This window comes from Mesocricetus auratus, unplaced genomic scaffold (assembly GCF_017639785.1).
Source record: "Mesocricetus auratus isolate SY011 unplaced genomic scaffold, BCM_Maur_2.0 Super-Scaffold_100021, whole genome shotgun sequence".
Lineage (NCBI taxonomy): Eukaryota > Metazoa > Chordata > Mammalia > Rodentia > Cricetidae > Mesocricetus > Mesocricetus auratus.
This window is the reverse complement of record NW_024429202.1, coordinates 34,749,320-34,760,710: the sequence shown is the minus strand read 5'-3', so window position 1 is coordinate 34,760,710 and position 11,391 is coordinate 34,749,320.

The window sequence follows — 11,391 nt, the reverse complement described above, 5'->3', positions numbered from 1 at the left end:
TCACCCCGCAGACATGCTTATAGGCCATTCTGAGAAATGCAATTCCCCAATTGAAATAACCTCTTCCTAGGTATGTCTAGGTTTGTGCCACGTTGACAAAAACTAACTCTCACAGGACTTAAAACATTCCCCTTCTCTCCCCACTTCTGGCCTCCATGAGCTAAGCAGCTTAGCTCTGTCATGTGCTCTCCGCCACAGGGTTCTGTCTCAGGACAGGCCCAAGGCAACCATGGACTGAATGTAAGCAGCCATGAGCCATATAAATCTTTCCTCTGTTAAGTCGCCTGTCTCAAATATTTTGTCACAGTGACAGAAAGCTGATGAACACATAACCTGAAGCATAAATCTCTGAAGTGGAAAGCTTTTACAACGGAAGTCATTAAAATGGCTCAAATGGCTCAGGAGCCAGAGCGCCTCACTAATTCCACCACTAAGTAAATGAGTAAGCCTGAGAAGTCACCTTGAGTCATGACACTGTTGGCTTTTCTTGTTTTGTGTTGAGAAGTCAGATTGTCCTAAGTCTCCCCTCACCTTCCATTCTAGAAAACATGCTCCAGTGCATCACGTCATCACATGACAAGGGAGGCGTCTATGGCCCAGAGTACGGTAGCGTGGTGGCGCTTCATACCCAGCTCTTTGTGGATTCTGGGTCAGGCTCACAGCACCAGAGGGTTGGGTTTGAGCACAGGTGTGCCCTTGTGTTGTCTAATGAAGAATTTTGCTGTTAATATTTTTTTTCTGAGTACTAAAGAAATGCTAGTTTTTTTTTCAGTGAGTGATGAACAAGACTTGCTTTAGGCTCTGTCTAAATGATGTATTTCTTCAACCAGAGAGTGAAAACTCAGATGGTTTGCACCATATTTTTGTATATTTAGAAACAGCTGGTTGATTGACTGGATTTTTAATTTTTCATGGGAATGTTTGATGTCAGGGAGACTGCACTGTCAGAGTCCTCTGAGGGGGAAAAAGATTTATATAAAAGTTTTTTACCCATAGCTACTTTATATTTCATGAAATGGCTGTGGAGGGAAATGTGGTGACTGAAGAAAGGGTTCTTATTTCCTACACAGAAGTAACCAGAGTCCACGCCACTGCCCCCACTCACGAACCTGCCCATCCAAACTTCAGGGTTCACACAAGCTTCGTTTGTTTTCTCTACGGCCCTTTGTCACATTTCAGAACTGGCCTTCCGGTTCCTGATTTGTTGCTGTGCATATTTTGAATAAACAAGGCTAAATGTTTGGCCAACCTGTTTAAGCCTCTGAGATGCAAACAAACAAGCCAATAGCCTTCGAGTTTTGCACATAGTAGATAACCCACTACATATTCATCAGGTAGATATTCAATCAATATTAAATAGTCATTAATGTTTAACATACTGAAATATTAACACATCATTACTGTTATGTAGTAATAAAATATTGATGTAAATTAATATGTAATTGCTAATATAAAGTATGTTAAACTGAACTGAATGTTATCTCTCATGGTAACACATATGGGTGAGAGAAATGACTCGTGTACTTTATGAAACCCTGACTGGAAAGGAGCCAGTATTTATTGACTTTGTCCTAGATGTTAAGAGTGGAATGATAAGCCATATATACAGTCTCAGGGTTACACAGCTTGTAGAGGGGGACAATTAAGGCTCTGAGAGGTGAAGGAACTACCCTCAGAGTGACAGAGAGCCTGAAAGCTAACCAGGGCTAGTTTTGTTTTAAAGATCATTCTGCTACTGCTCCTCGTCCCTTGAGCTATCTCTCATGAGTCTCCCCAAAGCATTTATGCGTGCCTGGAAAATTCTACTGCTACACTAATATGGTTGGGAAAAAAACAATATGAAACTCTATTCATGATAAGGCAAACTGGTGTGAGGTACAGGTGAAAAGATGGATGGGTGCGTATGTACCTCTATGACCAGGCTGTGGGGAGGGAGATATAGGAATGGGCTGTCTGTCTTCTCCTAATAAAATGCAAGGGCTCACCCTGTGTTAAGTGCAAAGCACAAGCACAAGCGAAAGAGGAAGTAATGAAGGAAAGCTTGCTTGCTGCAGGCAAGCAGCATGCTGGGGATGATTCAGTGCCTCTGCACACAGCAAGCCAGAAGCGTTCACTTACTCGGGAAAGACTGCGCATGCTCAATTTGAGATCCTCCGCCACATGATTGAAAAACAGAACCGGAGCACCATTAAGTAGAGAGTTTAATATTAAAACAAAGTAAGTTTATTCTAGGTCACCCCAAAAGAGCGAATCCGTGATTTGAGCTGGATACTGGTTCCTTGTAAGTTTCACTAGGCCTGGGAGGTGGTGGAGCTTTATTGGAAACAAACAAGCAAACTCAATAACAGCAAGAACAACCGAAACCTTCCAGGTTCCATTAACACTCATTTAAAAGGCAGTAGCTTTTCCCCATGCAAGCACAGTCATTGTCCCTAAAATGCCTGCTAAGCAGATAATAGGCTGCAGGTTTGGCAAAGGCTCGGGTATGGCATGATGGGGGTCCTCATCTCTCAACATAACTGAAAAAGCATTGAATTAGGGCTCAGGAGACCCAGGACAGCAAGAGGGGAAAAAAGAGTTAGCAAGCTTGTGCTGGCACCCAACACATATGCATTCAGCAACATCCGGGGGTAGCGAATGCTTTAGGTTACTTCTCTCTGTCATCAGAGTCTGCTATTCTTCAAGCAACGTGCTGGGCTGATAGGGTCTCCAGTCTCGGGTATTTTATTGAGGCCATTGATGGTAAGAGAAGAGGGTCAATGTTGTTAACTTGAGAGAGCCCCCTAGGGTCAGTCATCAGTATAATGCATTCAAAAGTAACCCTTCATACAACAAGGCAGAGACCCAAAATGGCAGGAGGAAGAAAGGCACCTAGATCAGCTGCCCTTCTCATACCTGGACCACCTAGATACACTTACTTGCCCCTTGGATTCAGACAAACCAGGGAACGGGAATGAAAAACAGACAAGGAAAGACTATTAATAATGTGTTTGCTATACATGTGTTAAAGTTTTTCCTTATACCCGATTCAGCAACGTCTGCAATAGTCATAAAACTTGTTCTGTTTCACAGACATTTGCCTGATACTTGCCAGGAGCCTTGCTGCACAGAGCCAAGCAATTACAAAATGCTGAAGACTGCTTACCTAATGGACAACTGAACTACAATGACGCCCTTTCTTTCCAGGTTGAGAATTCTATGCTGTCCTAAAATCATGGTCCTTATTAAAGGGAAGAGTCTACATAGGGGACAAGTTACCCCCAATCCCCAGACTGGCTATAGGACTTTGGCCAAAGGTTATAATTTCTCCAGCCTGAAATATTCTTGTTTATAATACATAGAATATTAGCTCCTTTCATGTACACACATGAGGATCAAACCAGATCATGGAAAATATTCAATAGCATAGTCTCTCCTTCCCAATGGGCATCCTTTAGTATTTAAATTAAAAATATTGTACATATTTATTTGTGCTGTGTCTCAACACATGTTTGCAATGTGCATTGATAATCAAATCAGGGCAAATGGCATATTAATCATTAAAATTCTCTTTGTTTATTGTCAGCCACAGATACCCGACTGGGCTATCTAAACTATGAAATGTTATCTCCTACCCCTCACCCCCGTCCATTTGCACCACCCTGTTGCTACTACAGTGAAGGTAAGACCCTCATTTATTTTTAATTGAGAGAGAGAGACAGAATCTCTAGTTGAGAGGGAGAATGTAATTGAGATTCTAATAGAATCTCTCTTATTTTATGGGTATTTTGCCTACATGTATGTCTGTGTACCACGTACATACCTGGTGCCCTTGGAGGCTAGAGGAGGGTGTTGGATTCCCTGGAACTGGAGTTACAGATTGTTGTGAGCCACCATGTGAGCGCCGGGAATGGAATCCCATTTGTCTGCAAGAGCAGCGGTGCCCTTAGCTTCTGGTCCCCCTCGTCCCTAAGGTGAGACTGTCTTATGCCACGTTCCACACTCATTAAGGGAAGCAGGGCTGCTGCCAGTTTGTGAGAAGCTGGGTTCAGCTTTCTTTATGAAGCCTGATTCAATTCGATTGGAGGTGGCTGGTGAGAGAAACTAGAAGTGAAAATGTTAGACCTTTGTGGTAGCCATGAGAGTTCCCCTCTTTTCCGGGTATGACTTGGAAGCACTGATTCAACGTGTTTAGATGGTGAGAGGGAGGGAGGCATGGTGGAGGAGAATGAAACGGAGATCTCTTAGCCAAGATTTGCAGGAGTTAAATATAAACCCCAAACTGGCGACTGCCTCTCCTGGGATTGGGAAGGAAATGGATGGGTGGGTGGATGGTGGGCTAGGAGCTGGTAAAATCCAGCCGGAAACACGAGACTTCGGATGATGCATCTTAGCAGTTACCCCCTCAAAGTTCCTTCCTTCTCCTGAGGGTGTGATCCGTGTGTATTTTCTTTAGGCCAGATATCAAAACCAAGCCTGGAAAACCTTTTCATTTTTCCCTTCCCCATAATCCAGGCCAGTACTTTCCAAGATGCAGACATCCTTGATCAATGGCAAGATGTTCTGGCTGTGAGGACACTGACCTCCGAATCACAGCAAAAGAAAGAGTAAGGGGACAGTGGTACTGGTCACCAGTCAGGCATCCCAGCTGCCCCAATCAATCACAGAGATTACCAGTCTCACCTCACAGCCAACGTCACTGGTCAGGTCTGCGCTAGCGTCTAGATTTCCCCTACCACAGAAACTAATCTACTGGACCTTCCTACATAATCTTAACCCTCTGCAGAGAAGTTCAGGCTTACAGGTGTGGCTCAGTGGCAGAAAGTTTCCCTCACATTCTCGAAACTTTTGAGCTAGTCCTCTGTAATACCCGTCCTCAAGTATTTATCATTTGTCCCCCGGAAAGCTATAAAACTATGCCCATTCCTTCAAGTATCAAGGCTGCCTGCAGGAAGAGCTAAGCTTGTGCTTTTTCAGACAGTGTATTGTTAAGGGTAGCATTGTTACCAGGGGTGGGTTATATCTGGAATGGGTGCAGTTTGGGAAGACAAAGAGAGAAAGCATTTTGGAGATGTCCTAACCTCCTCTCCACCCTTCAGAAAGTGCCTGCTCTACTCCATTTGCAGCAAGCCTACAAAAGAAAAATTTGTAGATGTTTTTAAATACCTAGCTGTTCCTAATTGCTATTCAGAATAGAGGCTGAACTTCTTAAGTGTTCCTCGAAACCTCCTTTGAACCTTGTTTTTATTATCTTCAGTTAAAGCCTGAAAATAAAACACGTTTGCATGTGAATGACTTGCTGTAAATTTGTGGGGTGTCCCTCCCTGTGGGGGCCCCTGGTGCTCCGTGGAGCCTGTAGGGCTGCACTCTGGGACACCCAGAATCATGCTGTTCAACTTCTGCATGCTTAGCAGGGACCCAGTACATGCTGGCAAGTTCTGGAGCTCTGTTTGGGTTATGAAGGAAGGAAACACTAAGGACTTTCTTAAGTCAGATCCACAGTAATGCTCACACAATAACATACTTTAAAATATCTGGCTCTATTGTGCAGCTAAGAATATTTTACCACGCAGGTCATTGGAGAGACACTTTTCAGTAACAGTTCTAATTAAGGTAATTCTGCTTTTCCCTGCACCTGGCATATGACGTCTATATTTGCCAACCTATACCATGGCTTCCACCCAGCAGTTCCATTTTCAATGTCTCCTACCTATTTACCTACCTCGTCCCCCCCCCCACTCAGAAATCTACTCCACGTTTCTCCTTTGCTAAAATTGGAACCCCAACCTTCTCCATAGGAAGGAAATCACCAGTACCTCGTGTTTGCAATTCATCTGATCTCCCCACACCCAGCTGAGCTGAACAGCCCTCTTTCAGTCATGCTGAAATGGAGAGGACCCTCCACCCACCCACCCTGACACACACACACACACACACACACACACACACCTTCCAAGACAGGGTCTTTCTGCATAGCCCTAGCTGTCCTAGAACTCCATTTGTAGACAACGCTTGCCTCGAATTCAGACCTCTCCTGTGTGCTAGGGTCCATGTGCCACCGTGCCTGGCAAGAGGAGTCCTCTTAGGCTTATGACAGACATCACACCCTCTGTGGATTTCTATAGGAGAGAGAGGACTTTGCCAGATTCAGCTAAGAGAACCGTGTGATGGATGCATGGAAACTGAGTGGTCTGTGTGTCTTCCTGAGAAAACTGTCTCCCAGCACACACACCTCCTGTGTGGCTCAGAGGCTGAGTGACTTTTCTTGAGTTGATTCACAGCCCTTAGCTGCAAGCAATTCCATGGGATGATGAGTCAGCCCTACCACCTCCGAGAACAGAACCAAATGGGTCTCCTCTTCAGGCAGGTGCAAAGTTTAGAAGGGATTTTGGAAGTTTTCATATTCATACCCGACTCACGAGACACTTTTCCGTCATCCTGTGTTGACCCCAGTGGATTCCTCTCCATAATTTCAGGTACTGGGCTTTGATTTCCATACTTCTACTGTATTTCTGCTTCTAGTATTCTGTCCAGTAGACTCACTCATACCCATTCTGTTCCCCCTCCTCAGGCTTGCTAGATAGTCATCATCTGTTCTGTAATGGTCGTGACCTCTGCTTGAATTAGTCCCTACAACTAAAAGCATTTCCTTGCCATTTCAGAGTTACCTAGGGTGAGGGGAGGCTGTGGAGAATTTTCTTTCTACCACCTCCTGTTTACAGCCCTTTGCCTCTTCTTTCTGTAAGCTGAACCATTCTGAGAAGGGCTCTGCCTAGTACCAGGCTATCTAGTTCACTGAAGAAATCACCCCCTAGTTATCCACAGGAAATGGCCTCCAAGACTAACATCCATGTGTACTCAAGTCCCTTTGTATAAAATGTTGTAGTATTTGAATGGAAGCTGGGCACATATACCTCTACATTGTCATTTTTCTAAACTAAATTGTAGCAGATAACACAATGAGAATGTGTTATCAATTATTTAGGGAATTGCGACAAGAGAAAAAACTCTGTACACTCAGTACAGGCATAATGTTTTCAGACACGTTCAACAGTTGGTCAAATCTGCAAATGGAGAACTCAGAGACATAGAGGGCCAACTATACATGCTGACTTCTACCAGAGGAGCTTGCTGAAAACACCCCCCTCCTCTCCTGCCCCTCCTGCACCCCCAATAGAACGTGGTGATATTCCCTCCTGCATGTATGTGACTCGGAGACACAGCCTGCTGACTTGCTGAGAAGGTTCTGGAAGCACACCATCCCCAGATGGGGAGGAGGGAATCACATTTGTTAGAGTCCCCAGATGCCAAAAGCAGAGAAATGAACTGAGGATGGTGAGCTGGACAGAGCCCAGCGCTGGTGTGTAATCTCTCTGACCCATCCTTCGCCAGAACCGCTACACAAAATAGCAAGTCGTACACACAACCCCCATAGAGGGAAGGTCTGCCGACTTCAGTGGGCCTGATGATAGACCGATGTGTAATCTTGCCCAATTTGACGGAGAAGGGAAAAAAAAGGCGACCATCAGTGTGCAGCTTCTGTTACCCAAAACTAATCCAAAAATCTTAAACAGTTTCAAAAACCTCCAAGGCAGCCACAGGCCTGGGGAGGGGAGCTGCCAGACTGGGGGTGGGGATGCTCCCACGATGCTGATTCTGGTGAAGCACTTCTGTCATTCTAAAGGTCCTAAGCACTTGGCGAGGACTCTCACTGAGCACGGATCAGAAAATAATTCGGAGTCCTTTTTTTTTTTTTAGCACATCCCCTTAATTTATTTCAGGGGTAAAGCCTACAATTCTCCCCAGGAAAGACTTGTTTTCCCCCAAGGAAGCCAAGCTCTCAGCCTCCTCTCCTGCCAAGAGCTTGCCTTGCACCTGATGTGAGAACCGCCTTTTCCTAGGACCTAGGTATGGATTACTCTCAGTCGGGCTATTACCCTCCAATAGCATCCGCACAACCTCCCTGTCATTTTCCCCCACTCTTGTAGCATTTGCTTTCCAGTCTTATACCATCCGCAAAGTGTCCGGTTTATTCTGTGACATTCTTTTTCCCCTGAGAGAGTCACATTGAAATCAAAGAAGGCGAAGAGAGTTAGTTACATAGGAATGTGCACACACTCTGGAAGCACTTGGAACGAACATACTTCTGAACTGGGATTTCAAGCACTTTGGTTCCACGGTGTCAGATGAAAATGACCAAATACATGGTATTGCTTCAACCACCAATGTTTGGGATATTAAAAAGATAAACGGCATTTTACCCCAATGCATGCTTGATGGAAAGACAGTGTAAGGCTGAAGGACAGAGCAAGAAAACATACTGAGGACTTCTAATCAGGAACAACAGTGTACGGATTGATTAAATCAGGTCAATATTTGAAATGTTAAACTCAAATCAGACTTGGAAAGCATGCAGATAACCTTTCATTTGGAAACAGCAGATTTCTTGGAAACTTATTCTTTTCCCACAATAGACTTTGTATATTCTGATAATCTTTTAGTTTGTAACTGTCAATGAGTCCATAAACAAGATCTCAGCTTGTTCATTGTTTTCCTAATGTGTGTGGACTTTTCTTCCACTTCAATTTCCAAAGGAGGAAGGAAGGAAGGAAGGAAGGGAGGGAGGGAGGGAGGGAGGGAGGGAGGGAGGGAGGGAGGGAGGGAGGGAGGGAGGGAGGGAGGGAGAGCAGCGGGAGATGATAGGTTGTAGTGACAGATACCCTGTGTGCGGGAGTTGTCCTCCCAGTGACATCAGGCCAAACCAAGAGGGACAGGAAAGCAGAGACTCCTGGGAGCCACTTTTAACTGTCCCAGCAAATCACCAGGTTTAAAACATTCCAGATTATTTTACTAAATTCAAGGAAATCTATTGGGTTTTTTGTTTGTTTGTTTTATTTGTTTGTTCTTTTGTTTCTTTTTTTTTAATGGACACATGCAAGGTTATACCTGAAGAAAGGCAAGGCAACCAGCTGAAATGACAGTTTGAAAAAAAAGAAGTGTGTATGTGTGTGAGATAAGTTGTTTCTTATACACATCTTTGCCCCATTGACTCTTTAGAGAAAGTCAGCGATAAACCAAGTCTAATTCAGAGACCTGTGATTCAGGGCAAAGGGTGGCTGTGTGTGAGTTTATCTAGTAGGATTTCACCCAAACCCTGCCTGGATTACATGCTTCTTAACCCTAGCTGTTAACCTCAGAAGAAGTGACAGGTCCTGCTAGGCATTTCGGGGGGAATTCAGCCAAGACATTCACTCAGAACTAGGCTGGAAGCACACAGAGTTTCTTTAAGGGCAACACAGAGAACAGAATGGAGAGATTTCTCTCTTTTGTTCTCTGACCCTTATTTCTTGGTATGGAGAGGCAAATAGATCAGAATGGTTTTGGTGGCACAGCCTGAAAAAAACAAGACTGCACTCCTGGAACACTTCCAGGGACACAGTCCCCAGCAATAAGTACAAATGTCACAACCTAACAGCCTGGTGGAAACAGGCAGGTGGAATACTGGGCAGGAAATGTAGACAGCTGGGGCCTCAGGGACTCCCCCGAAACACTGGGTCTCCCACGGTCTCCACTCCACCCAGCCTGGCCGAGTGAATATTTGTACAATAGCCTTCTACCTGAGCACAGAACCTGGACACGAAGCCCGGGGGAACCTTCTCCTGCAACACTGGAGAGGGTGCCTTGACGACGGCAGGATGGAGGGGAGTCTGGCATGAGGGATCTTTTCAATTCTCCTGGTTCTGAAGAGAACAGGTGGCCCTAAATCTGTCTTTGTGGGGAGGGGATGGAGGCAAGGGGGAGGATGAATCTGAAAATATAATGTCCTGAAACGTAAATCTGAACCACAGAAAGGAGGAGGAATAAACTATAAGGTAGCATTCCCAAAATTCTCCACGGAAATATCACTAATGTGAGAAGAAACTACACGTGTTTGGATGAAAAGGGACAGGTATTGGCCCAGAGCCACCCTGAAGAGTCACGAAGCACATTCAGAACCTTGTTTTTCTTCTTTTTCAATTGTATGATGATTATGTATTCTATTGTATAATAGACCTGTAATTGTTTCCATGTAAATGCAGAGCCTGACATTCTCAACTGAGTTCCTTACCTTCCTCCCCAGGAAATCCTGAAGGGAATGATGCTCTGGGAAGATGTATTAACTTGATGCTCTGGGAAGATGCTCTGACTTCATGATGCTCTGGAAAGGTGCCCTGACTTGATGCTCTGGGAATATGCTCTGACTTGATGCTCTGGGAAGGTGCTCTGACTTGATGCTCTGGGAAGGTGTATTAACTTGATGCTCTGGGAAGATGCTCTGACTTCTTGATGCTCTGGAAAGGTGCTCTGACTTGATGCTCTGGGAAGGTGCTCTGACTTGATACTCTGGGAAGGTGCTCTGACTTGCCGTTGGACGGTTTCTTCTCCCTCTTCCTGCTTGACTTCTCTTGCTACATCTTGCAGACAGGAACTAGACACAACCTTGCCCCTCATTCTCTTGGTGGGGAAGGATAATGGCAGTTGCTTTGAGTCCTGTGTGTCTCAAGTGCTCTCGCTATGACTGCTCACAACCCTCCTTGCCAGAGACAAAGCAGCCACTCACTGCTTTAAACATCTCTGCCTCAAATATGGGATAATATGACTTCTGGTGATTTTTCTTAGTCTGATTGAAACAGGAACACATAGATATATTTGACCCAAAACTATCAGAAAAGGAAAATGAAGAGCCAGGCATGGTGGCACATGCCTTTAATCTCAGCACTCAGAAATCAGAGTCAGTGGCTGGCAGATCTCTGAGTTCGAGACCAGTCTGATCTACAGGGTGAGTTCCAGGACAACCAGGACTATACAGAGAAACTCTGTCTTGACAAAACCAAAGCAAACCAAAAACCAAACCAAACAAAAAACTAACCATCCAACCAACCAAATAACAACAACAAAAATCAAAGAAAAATAAAGAGAGAGCAAATAGGATACTAAATACAAGAAATATGAAAAGCACATTTTCTGTCCCATTCCACAAGCTCTCAGCAGAGGTCACCACACTTGATCTGAAACTAGTGGTGTTTAGCAGTCATGTCCCTTATCAGCTCTGGTCCCTTGGACACTTCAAGGGGAGGAAACTCTGTCAGAGCCTAGGGTATTCAGGGCACAGGCTCTTTTCCACATTCCTGTCTTTCCTCTGTGAGTGTGTGTGTGTGTGTGTGTGTGTGTGTGTGTGTGGTGTTGTGTGCATGGTGAACCGTGAGCTATATGTGTGCTTCATGTATTACTTGGATGTTGGCTATATATCATGTGTTATTTATGTTATGTATGTGCCTGCATTGTTGGGCATTCATGTGTTATATGTTGTATGTAAGTCATGTGTGTGCTATGTCATGTGAGTCTATTTTATGCTGGGTGTTTTTAGTCTGT